General features: G+C 39.1%; 1 protein-coding gene and 1 pseudogene across 20 annotated transcripts in view; both read right to left on the bottom strand.

The window, feature by feature from the left end:
• Trpm3 (transient receptor potential cation channel, subfamily M, member 3) overlaps positions 1-19,164 on the bottom strand; it is an 857,614-nt gene that overhangs the window by 731,488 nt on the left and 106,962 nt on the right. The gene's annotated exons all lie outside the window — the stretch shown is intronic.
• On the bottom strand, positions 3,319-3,923 carry Gm33755 (predicted gene, 33755; annotated as a pseudogene).

Genomic DNA, 19,164 nt, shown 5'->3' with positions numbered 1-19,164 from the left:
GTCTTGATTCATCTCAAAGAGTTTTTGTTTCTTAACTTTTCAAATATTTTTCCTTTGCCAATTTGATGCTTGAGGCTGTGGTCAATACTGAAGTTTGTTTAGCTTCAATCTTAGAAGAAGGGAATAGAATTCATTTAACCAGCAGCAGTGACTGCCTCCAGCTAGGGAGTGTGAGTTTTCTCCTTGTTCCCTAGAAACCACCAGGAAATTCTTCTACTTCCTCACATCTATTCATTTGAGCTTGATTGGTTGTTGTTGTTGTAAAATTGGGATATGGGGATGCAGAGAATTAATCAATAATAAGAATGAACTTACCTGTCAAACATTTAATATTTTAGCTGTGTTTAGAGTCTTTCTGTATTTCTGTGATTACAAATATGTCATGTTTTGAACCTTCAGACTTGATTTTAAGCATCGTTGTGATAGTTACTCATAATATAAACTACAGATGTTTATAATAATTTTAAATCCTTATAAGTACCTCATTGAAAGCTGATGGTGTCACATCAGAAGTCAGGTGCTTGAACTATTTCCCCACAGCTAGAAGCTATAATGTAATATAGTGGTTTTCTATGGTGAAATTTTAGAGTGAATAATGTTATCTAAGTAATATTAGCCTGAATTTGAAGTCTTCCTGACAGGAAGTTTTCAAAACCATTTCATTTTGGCCATAATGATAACACATGTTTAGCTATAACAATTACACCATGAATATCACTGTCATATAGTTGTGTGTGCACTTACCAATCTATCATATACATTTTCTACTGATCCCTAACTTCTTCATTCATCACCCAACAGGAGCTTTTTTTCCTGCTTTGCCATCCTGTGTGAATAATTCCACTTGTTCTCTCATTTCTTACCTGGTCCATATTACTTAAAAGGCTATTTTAAAATAAAGACACATACATTTCGGCTCATATCTACCTCATAAATGACTTATGTGTCTAAGGAATTGTAGGGAAGCTACATGCAGGCTGAGTGGCAGGCACAGTTTGAACTCAAGTAAAATTGTCAAGTGTAACTGCACTGTCCCACCACGTGCCACCTGTCTGTGATCCCAGAAGAGATTCGAACTCAGGAGTGAAGCCACTAAGCTAGAAGCCCTAATGACCATGCCTCTGGGAGAGAGAGAGAGAGAGAGAGAGAGAGAGAGAGAGAGAGAGAGAGAGAGAGAGAGAGAGAGAGAGAGAGAGAGAGAGAGAGAGAGAGAAAACCTTAGTAGCTGAAGGCATTTCTGATTTGTGGCTCTGAGCTGCTTTGTGATGTCCTCAGGGTTTTAAAAGACTCTCCTCCCTTGATCTTCTCAACTGACAGTTCAATTTGAGAATAAGCAAGAAGCCAAACCAAACAAAAAAAGTAAAAGCCTCAGGGTCCATGAGGCATAAGCTGAAGAGGGATAGCAAAGCTGAAGAGTCAAGCCTGAAAGAGTTCAATGTGTACTGCCTCACTGTGCACCCGACATGGGTGGATTGCAGTGATCAGCCATTCCCTTCCCTGATCTTACATCCCACCCTACCTCCAGCCTCCCCTGTCAGCTGGGATTCGAAGAACACACTCGAGTGTGCTAAAATAACCGTACAAGTCAACACAGTGCTAATGCACACTCCTTTAAGGAGACTGACCACGTCTGTTGTACAGACATCCCACAGATTCACTGTATGTAAAACCAAGTGTTACTTTACAGAGAACAGTGGTGGCAAAGCGCTCACACTCCCAGCACCTTCTGGTTCAAAGGCTTTCCCTTGACATCCACAGCTCTCTCCTTGGGTCTAGACCTCAGCTCTGTCAGCTATGACTGATTGCAGCTTAAGCTGTACATTTCAAACTGTAATTAATTTTAAGACCATGGACTCCAGCTATACTTGTAGCTGACTGTTAAATTAAAATGAGTATTAATCTTATCAAGCTCATTTATTAAAATCAATTTCACTAAGGAAAATACAGTTTAAAGGAACTATATAGGATATTAAAAGCATTTAATTAGAACACAGAAGATATGACACACCTTTTTTTTTTTTTTTTTTGAGATTTCTAAAGCAAAATCTGCCATTTCTGTATCACATTTTCTTTTTGCAAACTGAACTTTGCTGTGGCCATTCCCAAACTAAATCTAATATTGCCCTTCATAGATTTATTTTTCCAAGTAAAAAAAAATTCCATCTAAAGGCCATCTATATAGGATATATGTTGTTTACTCTTATTTTCTCATGGATCCTTGATAGACTTTACTCAAGAAATACTGGATTTACAGACCACCAGCCTATTTTCTGTTGTCATAATTATCAACTATTTCACTCCAATGCTGTAAAATGTCAACTACCAAATGATGGGGTTCCATCTGCTACCCCGACTGAGAAAATGATGTCAGACAGGGCCATGAGAAAATTGGTTCATTTAACAATTCAGTGAACAGAAAGGATTTCTCTGTGTGCTACGTGGAGATATGGGTAACCTGAGAGTATTGCCCTCACACCTGCTGTTATGTCTGTGGATGACGTCATTTTCCGGTTGACCCTTTTTGACAATTACAACAGTAGGCATTTCTCTAAAACACATGCCTTCAGCTAGGCTCTAAAAGCTTCTTCATGTGGTACTTAGAACAATGACTTCCCAAGATGTCCATATCTTGATCCTTGGGACTTGTGAATATTTGTCTTCACCAGCAAGTGGATGGCTCAGTATGACTAAACTGGCTTTGCAGTTGTGCCCAACCTCATCACATGGACATATAAAAGAAGCATAAGTGTAGGGGAGACAGAGAGAGGATAGAGAAAGATAGAATATTGTTGTCTGTGAGCATAGAGGAAGGAGGGCAAGGATATGAGCTCCCCCTAGTCTGTTGGGAAGAACCTGGTCTGCTGCCACGTTTAATCCAGTGAGACCCACACTAGACCTATGACCTATAGAACACTAATATATTTCCATTGTTTACATCACCAAGATGGTGGGGATTAATTAAAGCAACAGGAGAAAGCTGATACAAATTCATGACAAGGGAACAAAATTGTGTGGTCAACTGACTATCACTTGTCAGATGCTATTCACAACTCTACAGTACCACTTTTAATCTCCTTACATTAAGAGAGTTGTAGCTACTTATCTTTTAGTCTTTAGCATGGAGGACTAGAGACGGTATTTTAGCCCACGGTCACCATGTTACCTTCTGGCTTTTGTTATTCCATGTTGCCCTCTTTCTAGAAAGCACAAAGAGTATACTTCTTATGAGAGTATCATGACATCTTGGTGGTATGTGAATGGTGAGATCAAAGACTCAAAAAAAATCTATGTATGAAAAAGAAAGTGATTGATTATTTTAACAGTAATTTAAAGTTTATTTCAGCTACAATACAGATTTTAAGATCTAAGGTAGCATCATATGGCACACTTGAGTCCATTTCTGAGATATTCTGTTGTACTTATCTCTGTCTGTGTTATAGAACTGTGCAATCTCTGGCACTAGGGGATCACAGAGCAGCGAATAAATGGATAAAAGAACTTTACAAATAGATCAATCAGGAGACATTGTGATCTTAGAATATCGAGACAAATGCTGCCATTACTGTTAATACTTCGATGATAAATTTTTTTGTTGTAAATGTAACCTTAGGTGGTTTGAAAGGGTAGTCTGTAGGAAAATAAATTGACAGAAAAAAATACACCACCTTGATATGGGCTGAAATCAGGTCCCACAATTGTGGCTTGCTGGTGAAACATATCACCTTCAATTGAACCTACAGAACACTGGAATGGAAGGCCACATGAAAAATCACTAAGTCCCTTCTTAATCAGCTTCAGGACCAGAGTCTGAGAGTGTTGATTATGAAGTGTACTCAAAGGTCTGGCCAAAATCTTGATTATCCTGGTGGTGAGGAAAGATTGCCTCTTCTTCTTACACCAACTCTGCCAACCGTAGGCACTTTCTTCCTAAACTGATCAGAGTGTAGATCCAGAGGGTTGGCTGTAAAGGCAGGTCAGGGGCTCAGGGTGACTTCTAAGGAGAAGTCAACAATGTAGAAGGTCAACAATGCTTTGTTAAGTAAAAACAAACAAGTAAACAAAGAAACAAACTGATATGTAAAAGCAATGATTGTATTTCTAATAAAGTCATAATAAATTGCTCCAAATATGGAACAACAAATATCCGGTCCCCTCTTTTTCTATTTATATTTTAAACCATTATGCTCATTCTTTGTCCTACTGAAATGGCTTTTTCCACTTGTATTATGGCACTCGGGATTTCTCAAAAGCATTGTTAATTGTGTTCTCTTTTGCGTTTTGGCCCATTGTTGGCTAAATGCTTCAAATACAGACAGCAAACCGCCATTTAAATATATTCTAGAAAATGCACAGGTACAGTTGAATTGGGCTTCAACTTTTAAAGTAAAGTGGGAGACAAGAGGTGGTGAGATGGCCTAGCAGGTAAAAGCGCATGCTTTGTGATCTGAGTTCAGGCTCCCAGAGCCCATGTGAAGATAAAACACAAAGTTGCCCTGTAACAACACACATGGAGACATGCATATCACAGTACATATGTGCTCACATGTATACGAATGTACCCACATACACAAATAGTAATAAAAATACAAATTAAATGAAGCTTTGTAAGTAGTGTCTATTAACTCAGAGTTTGTAGTAACTCACATGAGGAACTTAGTCACTATTAAAACCTGAGCCATTAAAGAGGCAACCAGAGCCATGCAGGCCTGGTAGATCCAGCTATAACCCCAGACCTCTGAAGAAGGATCGTGAGTTCAAGGCTGGTGTGGCCTACATAGTGAATCCAGGCCAGCATGTACTACATAACAAAATCCTGCCTCAAAAAGGAATAAAAGAAAGAGGGAAAAAGAGAGAGAGAGAGAGAGAGAGAGAGAGAGAGAGAGAGAGAGAGAGAGAGAAAAGAAAGACAGGAAAAAAATCAAGAACTTTTATATGAGACACTGTAGTAAGGGTCTCACTTCATATATAATTATGTTCTGGGAATACACCATTATTTTTAACAACTAAAATTGTATTTTCTCTAAAACTAAAATGTTGCTCTTTCATGTTCCCTTATGTCCTTACTAGAGAACAGTCAAGTGGCAGACACGGCTCTTCGCATGTTCAGTTGCTGTCTCAGCACTCATACTTTGTCTTCAGTTAGTAAGTCTGTCAGCATTACTGGGAACCCTGGTCAGGTTCCCGGTGAGCAGGAGCCTCTCTGACAAAGCCTGGTCATAGGTTCCCCTAACCAGGTGGCTCTGATGCTTGCTTCACAAGGAGCCTCTAGAGAGCCTTTGCCCTTGGTCCCTCATCTCTAAAATAGACATGCAAAGTTGGAAGGGGATTAAAGTTTTTCTTTCTTTCTTTTTGAGTCGTGCTTCTTTTAAAATCCTGTTGAAGTACAGTTAAAATAAGATTTTATATTAAATTTTCAACTTAATTAATTTTGATACTCAAACCCAGCACTACCATCTAGATAATGAACACATCCTTTGCCCTCTAAAGTTTGCTATGTCCTCTCTTACATAGAACCCTTTATAACCCTTCTCCCAACTCCCAGCCCAAAGCAACCATGGGAACTCTGTCTATTCCTACAGATAAATGTGCATTTCCTAAAATCTTATATAATGACAGTCTCATAGACTCTGCTCTTTCTTATTCTTCCTTCACTTAAAACCATCATTTGGAAATGCGTCTATTTTGCTGCATTTGCTAATTGTTGTTTTATTTCTTAAGACTTTGAAAGGCTAAATTTAAAAATTCACCAAAGGACCAATGTAGGAAAATGAGCATCCTTAATTCCTAGGACTCCAGACCCAGAGAATTTCTAGTTTGATTCTTCCAGGTTCCCCAGAGATGCAGAATCAACAGGACACAAGTAGATACATAGAAAATGACTTTGCATGCAGGAGTGGCTAAAATGGGGACAAAAAATAGTCCCCTGATGAGCTGTCCAGAAAGCCAGTGCTATTGTTTTCATGTAAACCCTAAGTCCCCATGGCCAGTGGGGCCAGCGTCTAAATCAAAGTGAAAGACCCAAGGACCAGAGGCATCTACACCCAAAGTCAGGAGAAAATGGATGTCCCAACTCAAGAAGAATGAGTTCACACTGATTTGGCTGGTTTGTCATAGTCAGACCCGAAATAGGCTGGATGATATCTGTTCACCACTTTTAGGCATCTTCTTCTCCTCTGTCTAACATTAACATTTTGTAGATGTCTTCATGGATATACCCATGAGGCACAGTTTACCACCTTCTCTAAGTAGGCTTCACAAGATCCTATTAAATCAATATTGTTATTTAAAAAACCATTCGCCTTAGTCCCAGCAATCCCATTGCTTGGGCAATAGGCAGGCAGATCTCAGACACAAGGAGACCAGGACAATTACTTTATCACATGGAAACATCATTGGAGAGGGAAAGATAGAAACTCCCTGACCATCAAGTTTAGTTTTTCAAAGGCCGGAACAGTAGAAATTACAAAATTCTAATATGAGATGAAGTTAGATCTTTGTACCTTGTTATTGTAAGGACTGGGCCATGGTAATTAGCTTATGCTAAGAATTAGCTGAAAACAGTTTCTGATCAAGATTCAGAAAGGAGGAGTGGAACTGATGATAAAGCAGTGGCTATTTGGTTCACAGTTCTAGCTAGTGCATGTATTCTCCTAAAATATCAAAGATAGAGGAAAGCGAATTCTAGATCATTGCTTTCTAAACTTCTGGTACTGCAACATAGTAGCAATTTCTAGTTAAAAAGAAGCACACACACACATGAGTTTTCTTTTGAGAAGCAATCACTTCCTACACATCTGTTCATATTTTGTTGGTTCTGTCTTTCTAAATCTGTTTCTCTGTTATTACTGAAGAGTAATAGCAAGAAAGTCTGGCTATGGAGATGCTTGTGAATGAATTCCTGTGAAATATTGAGTATCAAAAGGGCCTCCTAGAAGGGACCTGACCAACAACATTTAGTGTGGAAGTAAGCAAGGAGCAACCCTGCTTAGAGAGAAGAGAAGAAAAAGAAAAGCCCAACAACTGATCTTGTCCTGTGTTGTGGACTGTATCTGCCACCCTTTCTCTCGATAGCATTAGCTACTTCATCTAGTGTGCAAATGCTGAAGCCAGTCTGTATTTCTGTCTTTTTTTATTCCCCCATCCCTTTACCTCCCACATCTACCCCAAAAGAGAATTTAACCTCATTCACATACATGAGCATAGTTACAATATACATCTTAATATCTCTGAATATGCACAGTCACTCACTTACTTTAAAACTCTTTTGGAAGGTCCCAGTGCATCTTAAAAGGGATATGCCAAAGGATACGTTCAATCTAACATCCACGTAAAATCCTTTCCCATGTTTCCCTCTCCTCCTCAACAATTCATTTCTTGACTCAGACAGAGTTAAGAAGCCATCTGTGATGTGGTCTAACAGTAGCCCCTGACTTATCCTTTTGACTTTGTGAGCCTCCTTGCCCTTTGTCACATGAGTCACCGTAGGAATGGTTAATACAACAAACATCTCAGGTTTTTGTGATGAGGAGGATAGAGGCATACAATTCTATTTAATAAGATTTGATATTCCATCCCATTCTTGTTAGGCTCTCAAATCTCTGCAGATCTTAATTATTAAAATCGACTATTCATTTGAGCATAAAACATCTTGCAAATCCAGAAAGATGTCATGGCTATGTCACTTGGATGTTAGCTTGAAGAGTTAGAAGATAATTCAGTGATAGACAAAGCTCACAAATGGCCCATCTAACAGATGATGATAACATAAAATAGAGGTATTCAAAGTGTTCTTAGAAGGCATCAGAAAATACCCTTAAGTTAAAACTCATTAAAAATGTCCATAGGCAGCTTACAACCTGATATTTTATACCAAAAATGGTATCTACAGTCATATTGCCTCAGGTAACAGCTAAGTTAGACTGAGCCAGGCTGTGTTGTGTGAGGGGAGGGGGTGGGGCTGGGATGAAATGTCAAATCCTGTCTCATGAACAACATTATAGGAGCAAGAATGAGTCACTAGGCTCTTTCCAATTTATATCTCAGGGCGTCAACAGAGACCACTGAAAATAAGCCATCCTGGATAAAAATTTTGTTCCGAATGTCATAAAAAAAGAACATTGTATGAAAAGGGACAATGCACATTTAAACAATCCTCCCCCAGACTCCATTTGCAAGGTGAATGCTGAGTTCTATTTTTTTTATGCAAAGGACACATTTTATTGCACTGGCTGGATCAAACCATTGTTCAGGTGATAGTGAGTCAAAGGTAAGAGATCAGCTCAAGAGTGTGTTTGCTCATAAAAGATCAGCCACTGTCCCTCTTTGCAATATTTCTAAGTCATTTTGCCCTTTGTAATACGAAAGGTGATACATTGTAAATGTCAAGATCTGATGATATATTAAATAGCTCAACATTTGGGGAGATAGAACAGCGCCATCCTTTCTCCAGTGCGGTTCTCGTTTCCTCTGGCCTGGTTTTGTTTTCTAATAACTTAAACCTGGTGGTTTCTGTTCATCAAGCCTTCTGGCCCACAGCATGATTGCAGTCAGAGTCTTTCACCTTTGTCAGATTGGATTTTCATAAGAAGCAGCTCTACCCTCAAATGTACCAGTTGCTAAATATATCCAATCTCTCAGAATCAGAAGTCCCCTTCCCCTCTCATTTTCTTGCCACACTTTATCCTATGATCTCGTGTATGTTATTTTGTGTCCCCCTCCATTGTCCAGTGAAAGAATTCTCATCTGCTTTCTTTTTTTTTTTTTTTTTTTTCTGAGGAGGGTCTGAGTATTAGGCACCTTTGCCATTGAGTAGGAGTTATACTACCGAGGTACAGCGATAACATGCCTCTTTCCCAACAAATCTGCCAGTGGGTCAGGAATGGACAGCCGATGCCATCCTTACCCACCAATAGAATACATGTGACTGACCTGAGAATTCAAACCAAAGAACACAAGATTATAGTCAGGTGGCTATAGGTATTAGAAATAAAAAGACTGCTTTAGTGTCTAAGAGTCTGAGAAAAACTGTTGCTAAATCATAGCCAATATGACTAATCAATAGACATTGGGTAAGGATGTGAAATGAAGATGACTCATCAAAGTCAGAGAAAAGATAATGTGAAGGAAACCAAGAGAATTAAAAGAAGAGGAAGGAAGGGAGGGAGGGAGGGAGGAAGGAAGGGAGGGAGGGAGGGAGGGAGGAAGGAAGGAAGGAAGGCAGGCAGGCAATGAGAGGGAAGGGAGAGGAGGGGGAGAGAAGAGGGAAGGGGAGAGGAGAGAAAGGAGAAGGAGTAAGAGAGGAGGGCGGAGTTACAGGAGAAAGGGAGGAAGCATAGGGCTAAGGGAGGGAAGAAGACACAGACCTTGTTGCTAAAGAGTCTTACTGAATTTTGCTTCTTTATCTCGCAAGTGACTTGCATCAGAGGCTCGCTCACTCTAAATCTCCTTGGCTTATGCTACCCTAGATAGGCAGAGTCACACCAAAGCTGCCTTATCTACAACAACACAGTACAGAGGTTCACTTGAGTCCACTGCTCATGGCCAGGTGGAAATAGTGGGCTTTCTCTTTCTTATGGAATATACTTACTTGACACGTTGGCGGCAGAATGTGTTCACCTGCGTTAGGTCTTCATCTACAGATACATTTGTTGCTGTTATGCCTTCATATACACTATTGTACTAATTAATTCGGAAAAATCTTCGAAAATTATATAAATGAAAATAGCTTTAAAAATGAGAGACTCTTTTTTTTTTTTTAAGAGTTATTTATTTATTTATTATATATAAGTACACTGTAGCTGTCTTCAGACACTCCAGAAGAGGGAGTCAGATCTCGTGATCGGATGGTTGTGAGCCACCATGTGGTTGCTGGGATTTGAACTCCTGACCTTCGGAAGAGCAGTCGGGTGCTCTTACCCACTGAGCCATCTCACCAGCCCAAAATGAGAGACTCTTGAAAAAGAAGTAGCTGAAAATTTTCAATATTGTTTGCAACCAAAGCCAATCTGTAGATCTTCTCTAGCAGAAAATATTAAAACAGATGGCCACATAACAGGACCAATTCAACAGAAGCCAAATACTATGTATTAAGCCAATGTATTAAGCAAGAGGGGTGCTGACATGTCTTTAGGCACCTGCAGCTTATTATTGTATGTCATCTCTGATAAAACATATAGTGTGCAATGTTTTCTCACACATTTGTTTAATGAAACCCTCATGCATATCTTGTGAAAATAGCATCACCCCCTTTCACAGGTGAGACATTTGAAGCCCAAGTGTCAATTCTAGGGATACAGATCTTGAATTATAAATCTACTTTTACTCAGAGGCAAGAGAGGCTAGGATGCATAGAAAAACTGCCTTTCATATATAAATTTGTAGATAATGAGAATCTCTATGGCAATAAAAAATAATCAAAGCAATAAATGAGTCTATAAATCTGTTTTCTTCTCAAATACACTGACCACATATTTCTTTTTCCACATATGCAAACATATATTCACACACACACACACACACACACACACACACACTCAGAGAGAGAGACAGAGAGACAGAGAAACAGGCAGATGATAAATTTACTACACAATTTGTTAAATTCTATTTACAATGATAATGATTTTTCTATTGTACTCCTCCTATGAAAACTATGTCGCTAAGCATTAATAGACCTCACCTGGAAATTTTATATGGCTTTCTGGTAGCTGTGTATAATCTAGAACTGTCCCTCAGAAGGCATTTCACCATAGCAGAAATTCCGTATCAAGAGCGGGTTCCAATAACACCAAAATCATTTCAATATACCCAACATACTTATTTCCTCCAGTATCATTTGTCTCAATGAGGAACAAAGCAACTTGACTTCATATGCTAGAAGACTTTAAACATAGGAACTGAGTCTAATATCATCAGATTGTTGGTCCAGTGTTTGGTGACTGTCGCAAAGATCTTATATAGTGGTAAACTAACAAATTGTTGCACTATTATAACCCAAATCCTATGTTTGTTTAGTCCTAAGAGCCATAACAACGCATTGAGAATAGTTCAGAAGAAACCCAGAATCATGAGACTCTGAGCAAAATATTCCAGACCATTGCATATAATGCTTCCATTTTACATATTAGGGATCTGATTATTTTCAAGTGGCTGAGAGGTTGGTTCTTTGGAAAGTCTAAGTAAACCACTACAGTTTTAAACTCTGAACATCAAGAACAAAAATGTTATTCTTGGGTGCCCTCAGACCTTTGTATCCCTCAGCCTCCTGTGACATACGTTCAGAAGGCAGGTTTGCTTTAGAAGCAATCTCTGCCTCCTAACATCTTCCTGAGAGCCTCTATCAATGTTTTAAAATCTGTTGTGATGTATTAATTATTATACCCTGCCTATTTCCAAAAGGGAGTAAGCAGGATGACATCCTGAGTCTTAGCTATGAAGAGCACTTGAAATAAAGTCACCCAGTGTGACTAGGTGTGTTAATGGCCTACCCTAAAGCTGAGATGACCACTGCACAGCTCTGATGGGCTGGATTCATCTGGCAGCTAGACTGACCCTGGTTGTCAGAAAGACACAGAAGGATGACACATAGCATTGGTTAAAGAGAGATTAGATAAGCTTTCAGAGGGAACAAGGAGAGGAATTTCAAACCACCCTGGAGAGTCTCTGGTTCTTCTTTAACACTTGCTGTAAACCAGGAAACTCAGCTTACCCAGGTTGATCACCCCTGTCCTCCTTTAACCATCATGCTCCCTCCTATGATGCCCTAGGCTTCTTCTTCTTCATCCTCTCTTTCCTTTCCTCCTTCTTTCCAGGACAGTTTATAAAGATTGAGTTAGTTAGAGACTAGCATGTGACTGAAGCATGTTTTCTGAAACTCTGGCCCAAGGAGGCAAATGTTTGAACTAATTAACTGAGATCCAAGATCTGCAGGCCACCTGTCATGTGACTAAGTGAGTGCCACAACATGCCACGCAAGCTCATTCGAGTTCTTCCATGGCTATTATTGGAGCAGACTATGACTGACTAATTAAAGACATAAAATAGCATGAAAATTAAGAAAATAAATATAATTCAAGTATCCCTGTACAAGCAATTCACATTAAGTTCTTGTTCAACACTCCTTTGAAAAGCATTGTTACAGATTTAAAAAGTATTAAATTAAAATTATTATTAAGAAATATCTTCAGACAGCACACAAAAGTTTCCCTCTCCCTCTCTTTTAAAAGTATCTCAATTCTGAAGAAATAAAACAAAAGAAACTTGATAGACGGGGGCCTGGAATTCTGAGTTCTATTCCAAGATCTGTCTCTCATGCTGTGCACCCCACTAATCATTTGGTAGGGTTTTTTTTTTTTGGCATAATTACACATCCTATCTTATTAAGACAATAAATTAAAAGCATTATAATTCATAAGAAAAATATATTTATGATGACATGTACCATGTTGCTTTTGAAACACAAATGATCATTCAACTGATTTGTTCTTTTTAGTACCTCTTGTGTTGCATTATGGGTCTAACTTTTTAAAACTGATATCTTCAATGCCATTGCAGGAAGAAATGCATTTATATACCTGTGACCAAGAGGCCAAGGCCTTCCACCGACATACTGAGAACCATAATATCAGTGAAGAAAATAAGCAGGAGTGACTGAAAACTCCATTGTATTATTTAGTCAGGTAATTTGACTTCTGAGCTTTTCTCTTTTTCTGTGGAAGAGAGGTGTGGTGATTTGAATATGTTTGGCCCAGGGAGTGGCACTATTAGGAGGTTTGGTCTTGTTGGAGTGGGTGTGGCCTTGGAGGAAGTGTGTCACTGTGAAGGTAGGCTTTGATACCTTCCTCCTAGCTGCCTGAATATAGTCTTCTCCTGTTTGATTTCAAAACAAGATGTAGAACTCTCAGCTCCTTCTAGTGCCATGCCTGCCTAGATGCTACCATGTACTGGCCTTGATAATGGACTGAATCTCTGAACCTATAAGCCAGCCCCAATTAAACGTTCTCCTTTTAAGAATTGCCTTGGTAATGGTGTCTCTTCACAGCAATGAAAACCCTAACTAAGATAAAAGGTAAACCAGAACTGTCACAATTAAAAATATGAATTGGGGAGAAGCAACAGAGAAACCTGATACTATCATAGTCCCCATCATCCACAGTTTCAACTACCTGTGGTTGATTCAGTACTTAACAGGAAAGACCGCATTTAACTTATTTTTATTATTATTTACTAAGTCATACTATTTTTTCAATGTTTGCCAATATTTTATAGTGCCTAATAAATAAATCTATCTATAAACTTTATGTGCATTGTATATGTTTGAGGAAGAACAGAGTATTAAGATTCTCATTCTGTATGTGAATTGATTTTTTTCATCATTCAGATCAAGTACTCAATAAGAGCCAGCTTAAGAGAAGAACAGTTTATTGTGGTTTACAGTTTGAGAAGGTACAACCCGTCACACCAGAGGAGGGTAGGGTGAGGGAGGGATGCGGGAGTGACTTGTCACTATGGCAACAGGAAGATCAAGTTAACACATTATCATCAAGATAAGAAGCAAATAGATCAAAGGGGTTAAACAAGAAGGCCTGCACCTCAAAGACCTACTTCTAGCTAGGCCTAAACTCGCAAAAGTTCCCCCAGCATCTCCACTAGCAAGGTATTGAATATTCAAACATATGTGCCTTGGGAGAAACTTCATGTCGATTACCAGGAGGCTGTGGAATATATCCAGTTGCACAGTGGCACCCATGAAAGAAGAGTAAACTGAATTGGTCAGCTTTGTAGCACACAAACACACAGAATAGCAACAACCCTAGGCATTAATGTCATTCTATTTAGTTGCTAACCACCTCAATAGCTCATGCTCGTTTTTTTGTTTATTTTGTATCTGGAATTAATACCTAGAGAAGTGAATAGACAATGTAATTGTCTGTAATTCGTAGGCTATCTAATGCAATACTAAGTATTCAGCAGATACCAGACTAAGATGGTTTTAATTATCCAATGATACCTTGATATTTTAATTCATCAAGAAAAATTGAGTATGGAGTATCTCAATGTCACAGAGCTGAGGCAGGCCTTTGGGATACAGCAACAGTATCAAGGGGGTCATGTAAGGACCACTAATTTCTACACCTTACAAGTTAAATAAATTTGGTAAAGAGAAGATGGCGAAAAGATGGGATGAAGCTATTTTCTGGGGTACATAAGACAATTGCAGTGATGAAGATGAGCCAACACATACCTCAGCTCCCTGAATCAACCCTCAAACCCTTGATTTTTAGTGTCTTCTAAAAGGAGTTACATATATGGTCCCAAAATTTGGGGGTATTCTCAGCCTATTACAGGATGAAAATGTGTTTTGTGGTTCTTTGACTCTATTAAGGGGTCATTCTCATTGACCTGGTGGGTAAAAGACACCCAACAACTCAAACACGAGTCTGCATAAACCTCCATAGAAATAAAATTCAGAAAATCCCTTAAAAGTAGCATCTTCTGTTTTGAAGAAACTGTGGGATGTAACTTGATGGATTAGAAACTATGAGGGGGGCGGGGAGAGGGCCAAATTTAGCAAGACGATGGAAAAAGACAACACACTAGAACCTCAGTCTGGTACCAGCTGGATCATGTTTCCAGCACAGCACCCAAAACCATCCTCCGCAAGCCTGGGCCTGCTGCCTCTGTGTAGGTAGCTCATGTCTGTCAGACTACACACTCATCGCCCTGGAGTCGGAACTCACTGAAAACTAACTCGAGATGCTATATGGCTGCATTGTTCAATCACTTTCAAGAACACAGAGAAATGCAATTAGGTAACAACAACAAAAAAAGTCTTGTTTTTTGGAGACCTGCTTTAGTGAGAGGAAAACATTTGTATAATCATTGTATAGATATGCTCATAAGTGGCAGTGTTAAAATTCAAATTCTTGAGCTGCTTATTTACATGAAATGAAGGATAATGAGTGTGTTTATTGGATGCAGCCTCTCTACTACTTATTATGCTGCTGATGACCGCAGTATCTCTGAATGTGAGAATTTATGCCTTCCAATACTTTCTTAATAGCAAGGAATTAGATTCTTGATGTTTTATAGTGGAAAGAACACAGAATAGATTTCTGATTTCTCTTTCTCAGAGAATCAGGAACAAAGAGATAGGCATCTTAAAGACTATAGGATGGCCTCCCAGCCCCCCGCCAGGCCTCCTCACTCCCTGGGGCCTCAAGTCTCTCGAGGGTTAGGCATATCTTCTCCCACTCGGGCCAGATCAGGCAGTCCTCTGCTGTATATATGTCAGGGGCCTTGGATCAGCTAGTGTATGTTGCCTGGTTTGTGGCTCTGTGTCTGAGAGATCTCTGTGGTCCAGGTTAATTGAGACTGCTGGACTTCCTATGGGGTCACCCTCCTCCTCATTTTCTTCTATAGGGTAAAGAAGGCAAGAATTTGGAACAGCCCCAGTAACTGCCTCACTTCCATCCAATGCATGGAAATAAGGTTTGCAAATGACATGGGATTACTACAGGCAGACTTTAGCTTACATCTGAGAAATGGAACTTTCCAGCAAGCTACTCATGAGTGGGATGACTCTACCTATGAGAGCCTGGTGGTAATTTCTAGACTCGCATTGGTAAACACCAGAAGAGAAACACCAGAAGTAATGGTCAAAGTTCCGTCATGTGGGATGTGGAAAATACTCTCCTTAAAAGCTTAGAGCATTTATTCCTCTGGTTTACAATTCATCAATCCAAGAAAAAAATTATTGGCATATTGAGAGATAAAAAGTTTGTGTTCTAAATATAACAACTGATTAAAAACCATTGTAACTATTTGGGCAAATCACTGGAGACTATGAATCAATTAAGGTCTCATTAAGCCTGTTTCACATCTTTTTTGTGTGTGTTTCTAAAGAATGGTAATAAGAACACAGTACAGAAAAACCCAAGAAATTCTTTTGTTTTTTGAAATTTCAAAGGCTATACTAAGGTTAATATACAAGAGGTGCAAACCACCAAAGAAAAAAGGCCAACTTCTAATACTGAAAGGCACCCTGGAATATGTCACACTGAGACATTTTAAGACAAAATGTTTCTATAAATTTGTGCCACAAAATTACCACAGCATCCTCTGCTCTATTGCAGATGATGGCGAGCCCTGCCTTATACACTCTGAACACTTCATTTATCACTTCCATGAGAGTGAATCCCAAATAGCCATTTCTATGCTACACTACATCCCTAAACCCTAATCCTTTATCTCAAATTGTATTTTCTCTTTGCTATGCTATTTCTTATTCAACAACCATTCTTTTCTCCCCAAATTGCCTCATCCTTTGCTATCCCCTTGTGGTTACCAAATCTGATTAGATAGTCTTTAACTTTATTTCTTAAATTCTCTTAAATATTATTTCTTCTATATTTCTACAAGAATTAGCTTTAAGTCTGACACCCGGCTACCACTTTGGTTTCATCATCTTTTTCCTTCCAATTATTTATCTCAATTCCTGATTTAGTTTTTATATGCTAATAGTGAGTTTCCTAAAAATATCACTCAATAAAGTATCAGTTACTGGTGATAACCTATGATTGAATTTAGGCCCACATTTAAGAATGCATTCACTGCTGATATTTTAACTGGCACGTGGAATGAAACCAACTTGGGGTTTACTAAGAAGATCATGAATTACCAAAAGCTCATGCATAACAACTATAACCAAGTCTAATAAGAATGCATCTGTACAATTACAGGATTGAAGCATGGCCCTTACCCAGTGAGAACATCAAGTCATCTCTTCTCCTAGACAAGATGGCCTGTTTAGAAAAGGTTAGTTATTACACATATCACAAATACAGGTCCTTCCTTGATCCCCTGGATAGATAGAAAATTGGAAAATCAAATTATTTTAGGTTCCATTTTATTTCAATATATCTGAAAGTCAATTATACAGAGCCAGTGTTCAGGGCACAATGCCTCTCACGTTGTGTAGTCATCTTTGAAGTTAGCAACCAGTAGTTAAATCCTCATATACTGAGTACTCTCAAAATAGAATGTGCCTTTCTGATCTCCCTATTATGTGACTCACACTGAACATTTTATAACTCGATGAAGCTACAAGTGACGGTATCTCTGCACTCTGATAGGGAACACTGCTAAAGACAACTGCCCAAACTAGTTGTTGCCATTTCCATCTGAAATAATATAAGAAATAAATCCTCAAAAAGTCTGCCTTCTGCATCATCTAGAACGCAAGCAAATATCCCTTTATAAAACAAATATTCTCTTACAGATTTACCACATGTATTTCAAATGATCAAATTAAATTTATGACTGTAAGGACTATCTTACATTACTGTTAAAGGTAAGGTGTCCTATCAAGTAGAATGCAACATTTAGAAGCTAATTTGGGGTTTCCATATCAAGTGTCCTTCATCCCTTTAGAAATGAAAAGAGATGGTGCTTGTTTGCCCCTAGCTGTGTATACAGCATATGTACAGCAGACATGCTCACCCAAGCCAGAGTAGTCACCACAGGAGTAGGAGAGACTGTGGTCAGGCCAGCAACTCCCAACCATTTCACTCGAAACAGTCAAATTATTCAATCACCAACACTCCAATGCCACTAGCTTTGGAATTAATTCCACTCACATTCACTTCAGTGAATCCCTCTGGATTCAAGTTGTGGCAGAGTCATTTGAGCAACACTAAACTTCCCACCATAACTATAAATGTTCCAAGGACAGTACTCGGCCCCTACATGGAAGCTTTGGCAACAACAGTAGACCAGGAGGGGAAATGCTTCATTTACTAAGGAAAGCCCACAGATGGGCTTTTTCCTATGGCTGTTTGTTTAAAGATGTTATCCATTCTCTCTGATGAAGGGTTTGAACTCACGAGAATTTGAAGACTCGGGTTCAAATCTGTGGTCGCTGAAACATCAATCTAGGAGAAAGTTTCTCAAAGAAGGGTCATACAAAGTCCAAAATATATGCAAAAAATTGTTGTCAAATGCATGATTCGTAGCTGTGTATTGTCATGTTAAGATTATAAGTGAGTGAAAAAGAGAGCAATAGAGACAGAGATATACAGAGACAGTAAAAAAGATGATGAAAGATTTCAGCAACATCATTAGAAGTCAGAGAGGGACTGGGTAAAGCTCTCATTCAATTTGTGTAACATCTATGTTCTTGAAAAATGAAATCCTAGGCCATGATGAAGCAATAGTTCTTGGCTGGGAGAAAAACTGGAAGCCAAGCTCGTGGAAGATCAAGACGATATGGCAGCAGCATTACTGTCGGATAGAATAGAATTTAACATCCTTCAGTGAGACAACAGAATCTGGATACTCCTTGACATTTAATACCCACTTTTAGGAAAGAGACAATGGTTTAGAAAAATGACTGTGCAAAAAAATGGAAAAGAACTTAGGACCAATGTTAAATACGAAACATAGCTGACTAACAAGAATTCAGAATGGATATAAGGCAGTCTATGAAATGAAACACTCAATTAGATGTGAAAAGGCTTTCACAAGATACAACACCCTCTTCTTTTTATTTTATTATGCATTTTCTTCATTTACATTTCAAATGCTATCCTGAAAGTTCCCTATACCCTCCCCCTGCCCTGCTCCCCTACCCATCCACTCCCACTTCTTGGCCCTGGCATTCCCCTGTACTGAGGCATATAAAGTTTGCAAGACCAGGGGGCCCTCTCTTCCCAATGATGGCCGACTAGGCCATCTTCTGATACATATGCAGCTAGAGACATGAGCTCCTGGGGTATTGGTTAGTTCATATTGTTGTTCCACCTATAGGGTTGCAGACCCTTTAGCTCCTTGGGTACTTTCTCTAACTCCTCCATTGGGGACCCTGTGTTCCATCCAATAGCTGACTGTGAGCATCCACTTCTGTGTTTGCCAGGCACCGGCATAGCCTCACAAGAGACAGCTATATCAGGGTCCTTGCAGCAAAATCTTGCTGGCGTATGCAATGGTGTCAGCGTTTGGAGGCTGATTATGGGATGGATTCCTGGCTGTGGTAGTCTCTAGATGGTCCATCATTTCGTCTCAGCTCCACACTTTGTCTCTATAACTCCTTCCATGGGTGTTTTGTTCCCAATTCTAAGAAGGGGCAAAGTGCCCACACTTTGGTCTTTGTTCTTCTTGAGTTTCATGTGT

This window comes from Mus musculus, chromosome 19 (assembly GCF_000001635.26).
Source record: "Mus musculus strain C57BL/6J chromosome 19, GRCm38.p6 C57BL/6J".
Taxonomy (NCBI): Eukaryota; Metazoa; Chordata; class Mammalia; order Rodentia; family Muridae; genus Mus; species Mus musculus.
Note: the sequence above shows the minus strand (reverse complement) of the source record. Positions and strands in the feature narration are given on the sequence as shown.